The following is an 18948-nucleotide window of genomic DNA, read 5'->3' as shown; positions in this document are numbered from 1 at the left end:
ACTTTGGCATTCATTTAGTTGTTCAAGCATAAAACGAGACAAAAAGCCGTTTACTCGCACGCGCCTGTCAGAATCGGCAGGCTAGCTCAGAAGCTCCATTGAATATACTGGGGTAAAATAAATGCTCATATTATAAAGACACAGCGGGGAAAAGTGTCATTTAATGCAGTGCTGTACAGTCTGAGACTCACTCTATATCAGATATAAATCAGCCAGTGAAGATCGCTGATTTTTAAAGAAAACAGACCTTAAACGTGCCGGTTTTGCATTGGCATACACTTCACCGGAAACGATTAACACAGGTTACTGGCAAATTAAAAGTCCTATTAGCATGCTTCGGCATATACTCTATTGTGAGACCGCCCACTCCTGTTAAAATTACACCAGAGTTAGAGACCGCTTCCGTGCTTTATTCGGAAAATGACAGCAAATCTTAACTACACTCTTAAAAAAAGATTTAAAACAGACATTTTCAAAAAGATGCCATAGAACAATCAATCCTGATTCCACAAACAACAACATCAGTTCCTAAAAGAACCGTTTAGTCTAATTGTGAATTATCTAAACAACCCTTTACCCAATAAAGAGCCTTTCATAGAGGTTTTCTGGATGTTAAAGCTTCTTCATGCAGCCATTTCTGATTACAAGCAGAAAACCGATGGACGCACAGTCATCAAAACATCTAGAACATTCCAGTCCTCATACCCCACTCACTCCCACAAATAGACACACACACACATACACACAACAAAAACGCACACAGGTACCACCCAGCACATTCCACAAGCACATCTCTCCCATCAGATCGACTGCCCGTCTCCCTCCCTGGACACATTCCACCTGTGCAGTGAGACAGTCAGCAAGAGGGCATCATGTCCTGCGCCAGCGATACTATCAGCTGTTCACCTCTGAGTCCTGAGCTCTCACAGCCACAGCAAATCCCACATGTGCAGTCACAGGCATCCCATTCATGATTGTACACTACACACAATATCTCCAATTCAAAATCTCTGAGCCTGTTTATGTGTGTGGACATCAGTACAATTCAAATGTGCCCCATTATGCTATTTTTATTATGCCAAGTTTGCTAATTCAGTCTCATGATAGGTTTACATCTATTGAAGGTTATTTTTTCTCATAATACACATTGCAGCATCAGCTCTTTTCTTTCGAGGACTAATATGGTTCATTCAAGGATCTGGTTTCACTAAACCCACTGTTTCTGAGCGTCTGATCTTTTCTGATTGGGCAGATCATGTCACAGTCTGTTATGATTGGTCTACAGCATACGGTACATGATAGAAACCAAACATCCCTCACTGTAGCAGCATTTCAGCTCTTGCTCAGCACTTTTTGACATGTCATATGAGCATTAACAGCATATGGCATTGTTTTTCCTCTATCAACTTGTGTCAATGTCTTAATTTGCATGAACGAAAATAGCATCTCAACAAATCAACAACGCAAAAATAACTCTCCCAGACTTCAGCTGCAACTACAGTGGTTGAGGCTATGTAAAAACATCCATAAATTAGCAGTTTTCTGTATTTTGTGATTTATTTTTTGATTTTTCCCCATTGATTTATGATTTTTAATTGCTTTATGGGACCTTGATCATTCTTCAACCAAGAAACAGAAATGTGCACACATCCAGGAATCTCAAAGGTAGGTGCTAGATCAAAAACAAGCACAGTGTCAAAAGATCAAAAGAAAATCAGCACACTGTCACTTTAGCACTCAACGTTTCGACCTACGCGATCTTTATCAGGTTAAACAATACATTTAAGGTGCGGTCACACTTGACTTTTCCTTCCCATAGACTTCCATTCATACGCACGCGAATGCGTCAGACCGGAAACGCGGGGTCATGCGTCGAGTTTCGCATGTTGCTCCGGTGCAAAGTTCAAGCTTGGTGAACTCTGACCTGCTAAATCGCATCACTTGACTGCGTGAGACCAATCGAGGATCAAAACATGAGCTCTCTGGACAGAAATTTAAAACATGGAGCAATCGCTCGCTTTTTTAAATGTCTAAAGCTACGGTCACACCAGGCTTTGTGTGTGCGAAATTCTGTCGTGTGGCGCTGCGAAAGGGGGCGGGATTAAACAAGATGATTATACATTAATAAAGTGAGCGATTGCTCCATGTTTTTAATTTCTGTCTAGAGAGGTCGTGTTTTGATGCTCGATTCATCTCACGCAGTCAAGTGATGCGATTTCGCAGGTTAGAGTTCACCAAGCTTGAACTTTGCACCGCAGCAACCTGCGAAACTCGACGCATGACCCCGCGTTTCCGGTCTGACGCATTCGCGTGCGTATGAATGGAAGTCTATGGAAGGAAAAGTCAAGTGTGACCGCACCTTAATCATCTTGTTTAATCCCGCCCCTTTTCACAGCGCCGCACGACAGAATTTCGCACACAAAGCCCATGTGACCGTAGCTTGAGAGAACTCAAGAAATAGTCATACAGCTGTACACATCACACCTGCAAACAATCACCCCAATCAGCCAACAACAGGTGTGATGCGTTATAGTTATACGCTGAATACTTTGTCTCCGAGGTGGTTTGAATTTTTTTTTTATTTGAAATAATTTTTTTTTAGTGGTGTGTCATTGGCATCTCATACTGTCATTTGTATATTGTTGTATGTGCGTGTGTTTGTTTTCTGGCTTGTTGGCTGATTATGGTGATTGTTTGCAGGTGTTATGTGGTGAGCTGTACGACTATAGCTGCGCTCACACTGGACTTTTCTCCTCATAGACCTACATTCATACTCACGTGAATGCGTTAGATGGGGAAACGTAAGGTCGTGCATCAAGTTTCGCAGTTCACTGTGTTGCAAAGTTCAAGTTTGGTGAACGCTAATCTGCGAAATTGGATCACTTGACAGCATGAGACCAATCGAGGATTAAAACATGACCTCTGGACAGAAATTTAAAACCTGGACCAATCGCTCGCTTTTTTAAATATCTAATAATCTTGTTTAATCCCGCCTCTTTTCGCAGCGCCGTATGGACATAATTTCGCAAGCTCAAACTCTAATGTGACTGCAGCTTATTTCGTGAGTTCTCCAATTGTATTGTTTAACCTGATGAAGACCATGTAGGTCGAAACATTGTGTGACATAAAAATTTTTGAGTGCTAAAAGGACAGTGTGCCGGTTTCTTTTGATGTTTTGCTACCTTGATCTTCCTTCCAACAACTTTTAACCTTGATAAGTTGAAAAAGTGACTTTTTATTAATATTTTTTTAACAGTTTAAAGTGATATATTGTTTGGGTGGTGTTGTAAATTATGGTACTTATGGATTCAGATTTCTGCCTTCCAATCCGTTTCAGCGGATCAACATTTATCCTTTTCTTATCATCCTTTTACTCCAACAGTACAAAAACCTTGTGATAAACACACTTATTTCTCTATATATGATTTCCTATATGTTATATTATTTCAAACTACTAAACTGTCAATAAAAGTCACTTTTCACCATCAAAGGTTGACAGAGCAGAGGTTAAACTACCATAATCCTATTCAACCATAAATGAACAGGAAACACTTTCAAATCACAAAATATGGAAATTGTTAATTAACAGATTCTTTTTTACACTGTAGACTTCTGTAGATATTGTTCATGGGCAGCTAATAAAGACCATAAAATGCAAGCTTTCTATGAACCTACATAAGAATAAACTGGAATTACAGACAGTTCAGAATTAGTTCGTTCTGTTGGGAGACAATAATAGAAACTTTGCAGACTTTTACATTCACAAACAGTTACAAAGTTCATATCTTTAAATCACATGCTGGAACAGAACTGTTTTGTTTCAGAGACTTTTGTGACTGATAATTTATTCTAGAAACATTTGCATTAAGGTATATAACAATCCAATACTAGCCTAAACACAATTAAGTTTGAACAACAACATAAAACGTGTGCTAAATATGTTATTATAAGCAAAAAACTGGAATATTTTTATTATTACATCATTGAATCTCATTATTATTTTTAAATACACTGTTTATGGACATACTATATAAATAACACTTGTTTTTTAGATGCAGCCAATATGCTGACTGTGTCACGTCAGTGGTGACACTGTTTTAAATAAATTATTTTTTTTGTTGTATTATTAGTATGATATTTCATGTAAATGTGCAATATTGTGAATGCATGTTTTTATTTTCCTATACCACTATGCTATATGCTAAGAAATAGCAAAAAAGCAACTGCTTTCAAAATCCACCAATAGGATCGCAGGAGCCATTAGCATGCTAACAAAGAAACTCAATTTAACATTTGAAGTTGACTTTAAAACATTGAAATAAAACTGTTTATATGGACTTTAATTAAATGTATCGCTATATAATGGGCTTGCACTTTTAGTTTAAATGTTAGAAACACAACCGCGATTGAAAAGCATGCTCAGTTAACACAAGCTTTTCAAGACTTTTCTCAAATCACCATCAGTAAGGTTTATCCTTACCTGTTGTTTTAAAAATAAGATTACAGTACATGATGATTGGATTCTGTGTTCATATAGGGTCAGTCACCTGTTTATGAATTCTATCTGATCTATGTTTTGTTATGTGTAAATTAAACTGGTAAAGCTCCTTTAAGTTTAACGATATTAAAGAAAAACAGTAGAGTGATTATGTAATGTACATGTTTGCATGATAGTGTTTTCTGGTAGGGTATGCAATAGAAAACAAAATTTTGCATATGTTTTACACACACATGGGAAAGTTTGTGTTGTTACATTAACAAACAACAGCATTGTAACCTGCATTAATGAAAGAAACTAATATTTCAAATAATGTGAATGAATAGAGAAGATTGCTGCGTACACTGTAAAAACGATATGATCAGTTAGTTCTGACAGCATATTTTTTTAGGTCATTGTAACTTGTTAAACTAAGTAATCATGTTCTGACTTAATTATATAAGTTATGCAAGTTCTTTTTAGTCAGTGTAACATAAGTTCAATGGACTAATAAGTTTAATTTGATTCAGCTTAAAATTTTGACATTTTGCTACTGACAATTTAAGCTAGAAACCTTTGCATTAACGTATTGAATAGCAGTAACACTGTACCAGCTAACTAACTCAAATGTGTAAAACTCAAAAGCAAATAAAAATTCATCAATCTGTTTTCTAAATGCATATTATTGACCTTATACCAAACTGTTAATCCATGCTTTGTAGTGGCGACTCTTTTTTAATTAAATACTTTTTAATTGTTGTAATATTTTATTTGAATGTGGAATATTGTCAACAAAAGTCATTTATTTAACAATTCCACAATGCAGTCTGCAAAAAAACTAGGCAAAAAGACAACTGCTTTCAAAATCCACCAATAGGATATCAAGAGCCATTAGCATGCTAACAAAGAAACTCAATTTAACATTGGAAGTTGACTTTAAAACATTTAAATAAAACTGTTTATATGGACTTATTAACTACATGTATCGCTATATAATCAGCTTGCGCTTTTAGCTTAAACCTTAATAACACAACCGCGATTGAAAAAGCATGCTCAGTTGATAAAAGCCTTTAAGGACTTTCCTCAAATCAGCATCAGTCAGGTTTATCCTTACCTGTAGTCTTAGAAATAAGACTTCAGCACATGATGATTGGATTCTATGAATACGTGATTATATTCTGTATTCATAAAGGGCTTGTCACCCATTTATGGATCCTATCTGATTTTGTTTTGTTATGTGAAAATTAGACTGACGAATAGCTTTTAATTTATTGTCATTATAGAACGATAGTAGTGCATTATTCTAATCTAAACAAATGATTGTGTGATAATGGTTTCTGGTAGGGAATGCTATAAAGAAACTATTATTACATATGTTTTGCACACGAGTGGGAAATTTTGTATTACTCCATTATCAAACAATTGCATTGTATGCTGCATCAAAGAAATAAATCTTTTCAGATGATGTGAATACATAGTAAAGATTGTAGACATTTGCTGCTAACATTTTTATGTTAGAAACCTTTGCATTAACACAGAATAGCAGTAAAACTACCAGCCAACTACAGTAACTCAAATGTGTAAATCTCCACAGCAAGCAGAAATTCATCAATTTGTTTGATCAAATTATTAATACATGCTTCGCAATCGTAACTCTTTTTTTTTTTAAATGAACACTTTTTAATTGTTGTAATATTTTATATAAATGTGCATAATTGTGAATGGATATGTTTATATTATGATTCCACAATGATGTACTTAAAAATTTAGCAAAAGGCAACTGCTTTCAAAACCCACCAATAGGATTGCAAGAGCTGTTAGCTCCTACTATAAGAGCTGAAAGAATCAGAATTTAGCATTTCAAGTATAATTTAAAACATTCAAATAAAACTGTTTATATGGAGTTAATCGTTAAATGTATCGTTATATAATCGGCTTGTGTTTTTAATAGTTTAAACATAGAAACACAACCACAACTGAAAAAGCATGGTCAGTTTGCAAAAGTTTTTCAAGACTTTCTTCAAGTCGGCATCAGTGAGGTTTATCCCTACCTGTTGTCTTACACTATAGTAATATTTTCTAAGACTACAGTATGATGATTGGATTCTATGAATACATGATTATGGTCTGTATTCATATGGGACTTGTCATCCCTTTATGAATCCTGTCTGATCAATGAGTAAAACCAAAACAGTCTCACAACAATGAATAACTTTTTATTAATGGCTTATTTGTTGACCTCATTTGTGCAGTTTAGTATGATTTGTTTATCTCTCAGTGACAGTTGTGTTTAGGAGTGGGATTCGCTGAAAAAAAAATCATATCTGCAAAGTTGTTGCAAACAATTTATATGGGTTGAATTTAAACAACCAAATTACATTTAGCAATGTTCAACTTAATTTGTTGGTTTAAATTCAGCCCAAATAAATTGTTCACAACCACTTAACGAAAACGTTTTTTAGTAAATCCGAGGAATCATCTTTGAATAAGTTTTGTCAGTGATGGGTACAACGCCTCTGAACTCATACAAATTTGTGCGAATTAGCCACTAAACTGACAAAATGTAAAATACTTGCATTTCCTTGTGAGATCAGGCTGGTAAAACAAGACAACAAACAAAAATTTACAGATCCTTTTTTTCTAAATGCATAGTTTCACCTTTAGATAAAAAAATATGGAGGAATGTGTGTATTACTTATGTTTTGATGTTGTTTTTATAAAGAAATCTTCATAATCTCATCTCTGATCTAAGACTGATGTTGTGTGCCATGGTTCTCCAATCATTTTCTTTTCATGTAATCAACAACTTTTGTGTGTTCACATGTATATTCATATAGCGTTTCACTGAGACGTACAGCACGTCACAATTCTTAGTATTAGCGGTTTCTTCAACTACATTGTAGCTTTCACACTTTCACGTGTGTCTGAAGTTGCAAACTGTCTGTGTAGGTACTTAACTGTGAATAAAAAGCACGTTATATATAGAATGTGTCAGTTTAAAGGCTTCTCAGTTTAAACCCGTTGGGAGGGCTATAAAAACGATTACACTGTAAAGAACAGGAGGAAAGAAAGTATTTTACATCTCATCAACATCTCATCTCATTTTTGTTGTTTACTTTTCATAAAACAACACATCATTGATCTCCGGAGGGTGCAGCCTTCAAATAAGGCACATACTTTAGTGTGAACAGATTCATATGTCGCCTTGATGTCACTGTAATGTGACCTACGGCACTAGAATTCCCTGACGTTCATACATTTTCTCATCATGGCCTTGTTAAATAATGAAAAATCCACAGATTGCACTCTTCAAAATCTAGTAGGAAGTCATTCAGTTTCCTTTCATATTATTTTTATTTTTTTTGAAGTCTTATTTTGAGTGTAATGATTTTAAACACTCGTATTATAGAGTGGAAAGGAAATTTTAGCCAATATGGTGACTGTGTGTCATGTCAGTGATGCCCCTTTTTCATTTATTATTTTTTATAGTTTTAATATTATAATAATTTATGTAAATGTGCAATATTATGAACACATATTTATTTTACACCACCACAATGCTGTATGCAAAAGACGACTACTTTCAAAATCCACCAATAGAATGGTGGGAGCCATTATAGCATGCTAATATAAGAGCTGAAAGAATCTGAATTTAACATTTAAGGTTTATTTTAAAACAATCCAATAAAACTGTTTATATATACTTTAAATGTGTTACTTTATAAATGGCCGGCACTTTTAATAGTTTAAATATTAGAAACACAACCATGATTGAAATAGCATGCTCAGTTTACAAAAGCTTTGCAAGACTTTCTTCAAATCAGCATCAGTGAGGTTTCTCCTTACCTGTTGTCTTAGAAATAAGACTACAGCACATGATGATTGGATTCTATGAATATGTGATTAAATTCTGTATTCGTTTTGGGCTCGCAACTCCTTTATGAATCCCATCTGATATCTCTTTTATTAGCTGCTTGATAATATGATGCATTGTCATAGAAAAAAAGACATTTGTTTTTACTGTTAAAAAAAAGAAATGGTTTTTATGATATTATTATGACTATTCTGCACACGAAATCAATCATAAAATTATGATATTTGTTTCATAGGCATTTGCTCCTGATAATTTCTGCTAGAAGTCTTCGTATCAATGTACAATATAGCAACTAAATACTGTACTAGCCTAAATACAATTCGGCTCAAACAAGTGTGGTTTATTCATAAACTAATTTCGAGAGGATCACGTGCTTATAATCAACATGGCTGGCTCCTCATTAGCTCCGTAATCTGACCAATTAGATGATTACGGAAGCATTATAAATAACCAGAGTTTTTCACTCCAGTTACCTTCGTCTTGAAGCTCCCCCCTTCCACCCCTACTTCCTCCCTCTTTTTCCGATGGGCGACACGGTAGCCCAGCGGCTAGCGCTGTGGCCTCACAGCAAGAACACCACTAGTCCAACTTCCTATAGGACTGGTTGGTGTTTCTGTGCGGAGTTTACATGTTCTCCCCATGTTCGCGTGGGTTTCCCCCGGGTCCCCCGGTTTCCTCCCACCATCCAAAAACATAAAACATAGTCAATCGACTAAACAAATTATCAATGAAACAACCCTAGTTTACACTTCTCACGCGGCGACAAGCAGGGGAGCTCTCGAGACCTACCTGAGCTCGAACTCCCCTCTCGCCCTTCTAATGGGTGGGAGCCCCGGGCTCGAGGATATTACGAGCTCAGGGTTCTCTCCCGGGACAGCAATTTTATACGCTTTATTGATTATCAGCTAAGTGTGAACTCTTGAAAAACACATAGAACTTAACAGCATATGGAAATGAATCTTTTGAACACTATGGCTTACTATACAGCACTGATGAGTGTGTTTTAAATACACATAAAGATATGCAGACTGTGTAATGGCAGTGGGGACTCTTTTTAATTAAATATTTTAAAAATTGTTTTAATATTATAATATTTTATGTAAATGTGCAATATTGTAATGCATGTGTTTATTTTAAAAACAATGCTGTGTGCAAAAAATTGCAAAAAGACAACTGCTTTCGAAATCCACCAATAGGATTGCAGGATATTTAAAGTTTACTTAAAAACATTAAACATTTTAAGCTTAACAAATACATTTTAAAAAATTGTTTATGGACTTTAATTAACCGGCTTGTGCTTTTAGTTTAATAGTTTAAATGTAAGAAACACAATGATTGAAAAAGCATGCTGATTTCACAAAAGCTTTTTAAGACTTTCCTCAAATCAGCATCAGTGAGATTTATCCTTACCTGTTGTTTTACAAATAAAACTGCAGCACATGATGATTGAATTCCTTGAATATGAGATTATGTTCTGTATTTATATAGGGCTCGCAACCCCTTTAATGAATCCTATCTGATAGTTCTTGCGTTAATAAAGATGATAATGTTCTATAGAAAGTTATTTATTACTACAAAGAAAAGTCTTATTCAAATTTCAGTTGCTAAGAATGGCTTCTGAGTTATTCTAAATTAAGTGAATGCTTGCTTGACTCCCATTTTAGCTACACTTTAAAAAGACACACAGATGTTTGAAATTTTGCAGATTTTCACATTTGCAAACAACTAAACGCTGCATAAAAGCACAAATATTTCCAAACAATGTTATAAAGGAGAATACACAGTTTTTTTCACAGATATTTATTACTGAATGATTTTTCAGGGATTCAATTTTAACTTAAACATAACTTAGAATGAACCAAAATGTGTAACACGCAACAGGAAGCGGAAATTAATTTAGGACAAGCATTCAAGCACTGATAAACGAAGTTTTATATGAAGCCAATATGCTGACTGTGTTGTCAGTGATGACTCTTTATTATTAAATTCTTTTTAATTGTTTTAATATTATAATATCTTATGTAAATGTGCAATATTTTGAACAGATGTGTTTATTTTATGATACCACAATGCTGTATGGATAAAATGGCGGTTTCTTTTCCATTTCCTCAAATCTTTCAAAATCCACCAATAGGATATCAAGAGCCATTAGCATGCTAACAAAAAAACTCAATTTAACATTTGAAGTTGACTTTAAAACATTCAAGTAAAACTGTTTATGTGGACTTTAATTAAATGTTTCTTTGTGTAATTGGTTGTTAATTAAGTCTTTTTATAGTTTAAATGTTAGAAACACAACCGCGATTGAAAAAGCATGCTCAGTTAACAAAAGCTTTTCAAGACTTTCCTCAAATCAGCATCAGTGAGGTTTATCCTTACCTGTTGTCTTAGAAATAAGACTACAGTACATGATGATTGGATTCTATGAATGCATGATTATATTCTGTGTTCATAAAGGGCTTGTCACCCATTTATGAATCTTATCTGATCTTTCTTGCAATTGTAAAACAGTGAGAATGTTAAGCAAATTTATTTCTTACTAAAAAGAAAAATTTAGTTTAAGCTTTTGCTGCTGAAAATAAAATTAGCTTTTAAGTTTTTCTAAACTGAGTGAATGTTTGTTCGAGTCCATTTTTAGCTACACTTTAAAAGACACAAAAGCATTTCTTTTACACAGACATGTTTGAAATTTTGCAGGTCTTTCACATTCACAAACAACTTCACACTGCATAAAAGTAGGAATATTATCTAATTATGTCATAAAGGGGGATAGGCTTTTTTTTAAAGATATTTACTACTGATCATTTTTGCTAGAAGCCTTTGTATTAACGTATAGAACAGAGATTCAATACTAGCTTAAACAGAACTTAGAATGAACCAAAGTGTAAAGAACAGAACGTGGAAATTTATCTTTGGATAACAAGCATTCAAGCTCTGAAAAATGAAGTTGTATATAGAGCCAATATGCTGACTGTGTCATCAGTGGGCACTCTATTATTAAATACTTTTTAATTGTTTTAATATTCTAATATCTTATGTAAATGTGCAATATTGTGAACAGATGTATTTATTTTATGATACCACAATGCTGTATGGATAAAATGGCAAATTCTTTTCCATTTCCTCAAATCTTTCAAAATCCACCAATAGGATCGCAGGAATCGTTAACATTTAACATTGGAAGTTGACTTTAAAACATTCAAATAAAACTGTTCATATGAACGTTAATTAAATGTATCACTTTGCATTTGGTAATTAAATAAGGCTTTTAATAATTGAAATAGTGAAAACCCAACCATGACTGAAAAAGCATGCTCAGTTTACAAAAGCATTTCAAAACTGCTCAAATCAGCATCAGTAAAGTTTCTCCTTACCTGTTGTTTTAGAAATAAGACTATGACACCTGATGATTGGATTCTATGAATACTTGATTGTATTCTGTTTTTGTACGGGTCTTACAATCCCTTTATGAATCTTATCAGATTTTTTTTTGCGTTAGTTAATGCTAATAGTAACGGTTAACGGAAAGTTGTTTTTTTTATTATAAAGAAAAATCTCATTCAAGTTTTTGTTGCTAAAAATAAAAATAGCTTCTGAGTTTTCTGAGCAGAGTGAATATTGTCATTTTAGCTACACTTTAAAAAGGCACAATTGAATTTATTTTGCACACAGATGTTTGAAGCTTTGCAGATTTTCATATCCGCAAACAACTACTGTAATGCACACTGCATAGAAGTACATATATTTTCAAATAATGATTTAAAGGGGAATAGGTTCTTTATTTTTCACAGATATTTACTACTGATGATTTTTGCAAGAAGCCTTTGTATTAGCATATAGAATAGAGATTCAATACTAGCTTAAACAAAACCTAAAAGGAAACAAAATGCGTAAAACTCAACAGAAAGTAGAAATTTACCTTTTGATAACTAGCATTCAAGCACTGATAAATGAAGTTTTATATGAAGCCAATATGCTGACTGTGTCGTCAGTGGTGACTCTTTTTAAATTAAATACTTTTTAATTGTTTTAATATTCTAATATCTTATGTTAATGTGCAATATTGGGAACAGATTTGTTTATTTTACGATACCACAATGCTTTATGGATAAAATGGCAAATTCTTTTCTATTTAATTATGGACTTTATTTTAAATTATCTCTATGTAATTGGTAATTAAATAAAGCTTTTAATAGTTTAAACAAACACAACCATGATTGAAAAAGCATGCTCAGTGTAAAAAAGCTTTTCAAGACTTTCCTCAAATCAGCATCAGTGAGGTTTATCCTTATCTGGTGTCTTAGAACTAAGACTACAGTACATGATGATTGGATTCTATGAATACCTGATTATATTCAGTATTCTTAAAGTCTTTGCAACACCTTTATGTCCCCTCTCTTATATTAGTTTTAATATTTGCTAAAAGTTACATTGTTTGTATATTACTTAAGAACAAAGTTGTTACTTAAAGAGCTATTCTGTGAGTTTCTACAAATTGTCAGTAAATGTTTGTTAGCTACCATTTTCAGCAGTAATATAAAATATGATTAACAACTACCTAAAGAGTGAATCTGTTGCCTTAAAGACTGCATTTTGAAAACCTGAAAATCTAAACTTTTAGACACAGGTTTCAAGAAGTTTCTGAGAAAGATTTCAGTTTCCACAATACACAGCAAATGGTTTTGATTAAATACTTGAACTGAAAAACAAGACAAAAGTACTGAAAAAGTATAGAAGTACAAAATATATATATATATTTTTGCAGTATAGTACTCATGAGATTGCCATGGCATTTGTGATCAACAACAATTTTCTATAAGAAATCCTGGTGTAAACATCAAATCAAAATGGAGCAGATGAAGCTGTGAGATGGTTCTGGAAGATATTTTCTGGCACTGTGTGATAAGTATGTCTGAGGTTTTGCTGTCAGTCTATGCTAAATGGCATTTGTGTGTGGACTGAGCTGCTATAGAGGACGCAGGTCATGCTAGTTTTAGCGAGGAGGAAGTGTTTAATAATTCAGTGGCTGTCATTCAGAGCAGGCGTCAGCCATTTTACCCACAGTTCATTAGAGAGACTGTTTGTTCCCTCAGCCTCTGTTGACGTTGTGCTTTTCGTGGGATATTCCGAAAAGATCATTATTAATTTCTGTAACTAGCAGATCGAGAGGGAACTGCATACACCAAATTAGCCCTGAAAAGTTAGCATTAGCAGAGGGATATAAACAAGCTGTTAGGTGAATCTTAATTATGGCAGAGCATTGGCTAATGATTGACTTGAAATTCTCCTATCTGTATCATGAATTTGACCACACAGGTTTACAAAATGATCAGTGAGCCCAAAAAGCTCAAATAATGAAGGACTGCAAATTGTCTTTTGGATATTGCTGAAAGAAACTCTAAAGGGAACTATTAAATAATTGACTGGATAAATTAGAACTATATAGGGAAAAAATAAGCTATTACTGAATTTCTCCTTACAGCAATTTAAGCCTCCGTGTAATTCTTAATAGAATACCAGTGTAGTTTCTCTCCAAATTTGCATATTTGGAATTCTGGAGATAGTAGACTGGAATGGGCACGAGATGATAACTGGTTTCAAGGTTTACCACGGTATGGAAAAGTCAGGGTTTTAAAACCAACAGAATTTTCTGATATACCATTCCTACTCTATATGTTTTTTAATGTGTTTTTTTTAATGTTTTGTAAATAATAAAGTAATGAAGAGAGCAGAAGTCAATAATTTATTTTAATTATTTAGCCTGACATGTTTATTGGTCCAAAATATTATAAATGTTTCCAAAAATAAAATGTATTTTGTTTAATGGGGGAAAAAGTTTTTTTGTTTTTTTTTATCCAGACAATTTAAAAAGAATATATTTTATGGGAGTAAATACAATTACTTGATACTGTCAAACTGTGATATGTTTATCCAAGGTTATCATACCGTTTACACTGGCCTATGCATGCCTAGACTGCAATGACAATGGAATTTCTGTCTAACTACAGCAAGTTATTCCTTATATAATAAAACATATGGGGTAAGAAATATGAATGCCAGTTCTTAAAACAATGACAATGGGAATGAACCAAAGTTTGCTTATTTCCAATCTAATAATAAACATACAGTGCTCAGCATAACTGAGTACACCCCATTTTGAAAATTTATATTTTAATCCATTTCTCAGTGAATATCGGCAATGTATTTTGGTGCATTTAAACAAAACAGATTTATTAAACAGATATATTTAGTAAAATAACATTTTAGTCACCAAACATATTTAGAAATTGAAAGAAAATACAATTCAATTCAAGCAAAATATTGCAAAAACAAATTAGTACCTATTTGGGTTTACTAGTTTTTGGACCAATGTCGTAAGTTGTTTTGTTAGATAAGCTCCACATTTAGCTTCAGTACTGTCTATTCTAATGTATATGCACAAATATAATATTGTATAGCTTTCTATTAAAAATATGAATTTAAAAGATAGATTTGTGAGGGGTGTACTGAGCACTATTATATGCTGAGCACTGGAGTAACTGGAGTAAGTAAAATTACAATTCTTGAATGAAGGACAATGAAGGTTCTATTAAAGTTAACTTTGCATACAAAGCATTCATTTAAAAATATAATATATAATAAAAAATGTGTAAAAAATGTGTTTATTGTACTATTGGCTTAAATACATTATATTTTGTTATATATATATATATATATATATATATATATATATATATATATATATATATATATATATATATATATATATATATATATATATAAATTGTACAAGTAAAATATACAATAAAATAGATAAACTGTATAATATGAGGGAATACTATATTTGAATATTTATAGTATTTATTAATATTATCAATATAAATATAAATTTATATATATTTTTTAATATTCAAATAAACAATATTTATAAATATGTATATTCAATCATAATTTTCTTTTTCCCCAGTATAAACAAATATCCTACTGAAAATTGATAAAATGTTACTAAATCAGAATCCCACATTGTAAAGGAATGACAGTGTAAATTGTTTCAGAATTTACGTATTCCCAAAATTAATAATAATAAATGATTCTTGAGATAACAGTAAAAGGTATCCCATTGGATACATTGGAAATCTGAGGTACAGTTGAGATCAGAATTATTAGCCCCCCTGAATTATTAGGCCGCCTGTTTATCCCCCCCACCCCCCCCCCCCCACCCCCAATTTCAATTTAAAAGAGAGATTTTTTCATAACAATAGTTTTAATAACTCATTTCTAATAACTGATTTATTTTATTTTTGCCATGATGACAGGAAATAATATTTGACTAGATATTTTTCAAGACACTTCTATACAGCTTAAAGTGACATTTAAAAGCTTAACTAGGTTAATTAGGTTAACTAGGCAGGTTAGGGTAATTAGGCAAGTTATTGTAACGATGGTTTGTTGTGTAGACTATCGGAAAAAAAATCAGCTTAAAGGGGCTAATAATTCTGACTTCAAATGACTGTAAATGTAATAAAATCAGATGCCAGTTGGAAACAGCAAAACAGCAACAGCAAAAACACCAATGATAATATTAACATACTAATCTGTAAAACAGCAACCATGCCAATCACATTTCTACCAAAATTTGGATTCAATCCTCATATCAAACATGAATCTAAGCATTTTATTTTTGGAGCATTTTGGAGGACTTTTTTCCAACCAGGATAAACAACACCGTCATCACTAAATGCTGACACTAATAACAAGTAGCAATAACATTCACCAATACAAACTCATTATTTCCGGCTGATGTTGGCATGAGCTCAGGTGCACACACACAGACACACACATTTATCTGTATTGACAGACAGTATTGATTGCTGAATCCCCATTGAGACAGTGGGGGCTGAATCTACAGTCCAGGAAGCAAACAGGGGCTTCTGGTTGTTTGGCGGAGGTTTTCTCGACACTTATCAGTATTCTGGGAGTGTGTGCATCATCTGTGTTAGCAGTTTTTAGTGCAGTGTCGTGGGAGGGGCGGTTATGCAACCAGAGCAGCAAACGCAGCACACTGACTGCAGCGCATGTGCATGCAACACACACACACACACGCTCAAGCACAGGTCTGTTTCTGTCTTAACCACACATGACGGTTAGTATGTGTCAGTGTATAGTAGTCCCATGAGATCAGATTCCCACTCATGTGAGTCATTGATGGAATCTGTGTTTGTGTTGAACACGTGATTATGAATTGCATCTTGCTCTTTTCCACAAACGGACAACATGCACGCATATACACAAGTCCTGAGTGAGGATGTAGAAATGCAGAAAAATCCAAAAAATGACCAAACATGAGATGCAAAAATCTCAAAAACTACAAAATCACTTACTAAAAAACTACTCAATATTGTTAAAATATAATAATATTTATAATTTATAATATGCATTTATATTTATAATATTGTAATATTTATATTTATATACATTATATATATATATATATATATATATATATATATATATATATATATATATATATATATATATATATATATATATATATACATATACATATAAATATATATATAATATATATATTTATATATTTATTATATATATACATATATACATACATACATACATATATATATATATATATATATATATATATATATATATATATAATATATATATAATTTATTAAATATATTATAATAAATGTATTAAAAAATTATTGTTTTATAAAAATAATGAAGTAAAAGATTTTATTTACAATAAATAATTTCATTTATAATTTATCTCTAATATTAAATAATCTTTAAAAAAATGCAATAGAATATTTTAAATAATTTTTACTTAATTAAATTAAATGTTATTATTTAACTAAATTAAATAATAACAATTATAATATTACACCTATTTGTTGTATTATAAAAAATTATAAATTATTAGAATTTTATAAACAAAAGAAATAATATTTCATTTCTATATTATATATTAATTATATTTTAAATAAATTACAAATACATAAAATTAATAAACTATTATAAATTTAATACAAAACTCAATACAGTGAATCATACAATATGTAATTTTAATATACCTAACATAGTTTTATAAAAGTATTTTATTTTTACTATACAAATATAAAATACACAGTAATCTATAACATATCATTTCAGCTTATCAGTTAAATTCATTTTATCATATATTTGATTGATATTAAACTTAATTCAACCTATATTTTTGACTTAGTGTACATATTATGTAATATGTTGTATGTACATCTGTACTTCTTAAAGAACTTGTCGAATCACATCACACGGAATATTGTTTCATTATATAATCTTAATGTACACCAACATCTTTTTTATGTTGTTAAACCTTCAGAAGCAGACTACACAATAACTGCACCTTTCACAGCGTACAACATTCAAATAACATTGCACATTCACCTCCTGTCAACATACTACAATAACACTCCCTCAGAAGCATGCTTACCTGTGTTCAGTTGTCTCTAGTGCGTATTTCGTGGCAGGTCTCTGGATTTGAGACGACTGAAGTGGTCGATTCATAAGATCTTGGCGTGGTTCTCACATGGGGACACAAAGTTCCTGTAAATCTGCTGCTGTATCTCAGCCTCTCCCGGCCATCAGATGCTCCTGTTGCATCCCAAAGCAGGGAGGAGAAACACTTCCAAGAAGGACAGATGGATGGATGGGCGGGTGGAGGATGGATAAGATGGAGGACGAGATGTCAGATGCGTCACAAAGCACCGTTCTCTCCTTCTTCTGCTCTTCTTCAGGACCACCGATGCTCCTGCTCATCCACTCACTCGCTCACTCATTCATTCATTCAGCCAGAAAGAGGATGCGTCCGCTCTCCACCTTTTCTTCTCACTTGTATGCTCTGCTATTTCTCTGCTAAATCTGCCAGTGAGGCCATTTATCTTTCCATTTCTTCCTCTCTTTCTCTCTGTCTGAAAGCAAACACTCACACACACCCGCACACACACACACTCTCTGACTCACCAGTACAAGCTTCTGTGAGTATTTCCACTCTTACATCTCTCTCTCTCTCTTTCTCTCTCTGCTGCAGTGCCTCTGCAGGCTGGATCACGTTTTCACTAGGAGAAAAAAACAAAGAAATCAACCAATCAGAGCCCTCGACTCATCCTCCCTCCTCCCTCCGCAAGCTCTCTTTCTCTCAGTCTCCATCCGTCTCTTTGTTTTACTCCGACTCTCTGCCTTAAACAGTGTACAGATGCAAATACACACACACACACTTGTATATACGGTTTATGAGGACTCTCCATAGGTGTAATGTATTTTATACTGCTTATTATTTAGCTCTCACAGAAAAATCTGAATCTCAAAAGACCATAAGTATGAATTGTAAATGTTTTGAATTATGCTGACGTAAGACATATCTTCGTAAACCATCTTAATAGAGTACGAACAGGTCATAGCCATGTCATTATTCAGTTTAGTGTTCTTGTAAACCTGTACACACACACACACACGTGTTTAAATATTTGTGTGTTGTCATTGTGGATCATTCTGACGCTGATGGAGATGCTGTAAACAAAGCAACTGTATATGACGAG

General features: G+C 33.0%; 1 protein-coding gene and 8 non-coding genes across 9 annotated transcripts in view; 8 read left to right on the top strand and 1 right to left on the bottom strand.

The window, feature by feature from the left end:
* The window catches only part of rnf208 (ring finger protein 208), a 30754-nt gene extending 12331 nt beyond the window's left edge, over positions 1–18423 (bottom strand). Inside the window, exon 1 of the mRNA XM_056467456.1 lies at positions 17844–18423. The gene's annotated coding sequence lies outside the window, so the exon portion shown is untranslated. The remainder of the gene's footprint in view (positions 1–17843) is intronic.
* On the top strand, positions 4458–4569 carry LOC130236874 (U8 small nucleolar RNA). Its single transcript, XR_008838498.1, has one exon. It is a non-coding gene; the product is annotated as a U8 small nucleolar RNA (small nucleolar RNA).
* Positions 5569–5701, top strand: LOC130236869 (U8 small nucleolar RNA). The gene has a single exon (XR_008838493.1). It is a non-coding gene; the product is annotated as a U8 small nucleolar RNA (small nucleolar RNA).
* On the top strand, positions 6506–6650 carry LOC130236873 (U8 small nucleolar RNA). Its single transcript, XR_008838497.1, has one exon. It is a non-coding gene; the product is annotated as a U8 small nucleolar RNA (small nucleolar RNA).
* On the top strand, positions 8301–8433 carry LOC130236868 (U8 small nucleolar RNA). Its single transcript, XR_008838492.1, has one exon. It is a non-coding gene; the product is annotated as a U8 small nucleolar RNA (small nucleolar RNA).
* LOC130236871 (U8 small nucleolar RNA) lies at positions 9739–9872 on the top strand. Its single transcript, XR_008838495.1, has one exon. It is a non-coding gene; the product is annotated as a U8 small nucleolar RNA (small nucleolar RNA).
* Positions 10708–10840, top strand: LOC130236870 (U8 small nucleolar RNA). Its single transcript, XR_008838494.1, has one exon. It is a non-coding gene; the product is annotated as a U8 small nucleolar RNA (small nucleolar RNA).
* On the top strand, positions 11703–11835 carry LOC130236875 (U8 small nucleolar RNA). The gene has a single exon (XR_008838499.1). It is a non-coding gene; the product is annotated as a U8 small nucleolar RNA (small nucleolar RNA).
* LOC130236872 (U8 small nucleolar RNA) lies at positions 12621–12753 on the top strand. Its single transcript, XR_008838496.1, has one exon. It is a non-coding gene; the product is annotated as a U8 small nucleolar RNA (small nucleolar RNA).
* Positions 18424–18948: the final 525 nt, after the last annotated feature.

This window comes from Danio aesculapii, chromosome 10 (genome assembly GCF_903798145.1).
Source record: "Danio aesculapii chromosome 10, fDanAes4.1, whole genome shotgun sequence".
Classification (NCBI taxonomy): domain Eukaryota; kingdom Metazoa; phylum Chordata; class Actinopteri; order Cypriniformes; family Danionidae; genus Danio; species Danio aesculapii.
This window is presented reverse-complemented; position numbering and strand designations above follow the sequence as displayed.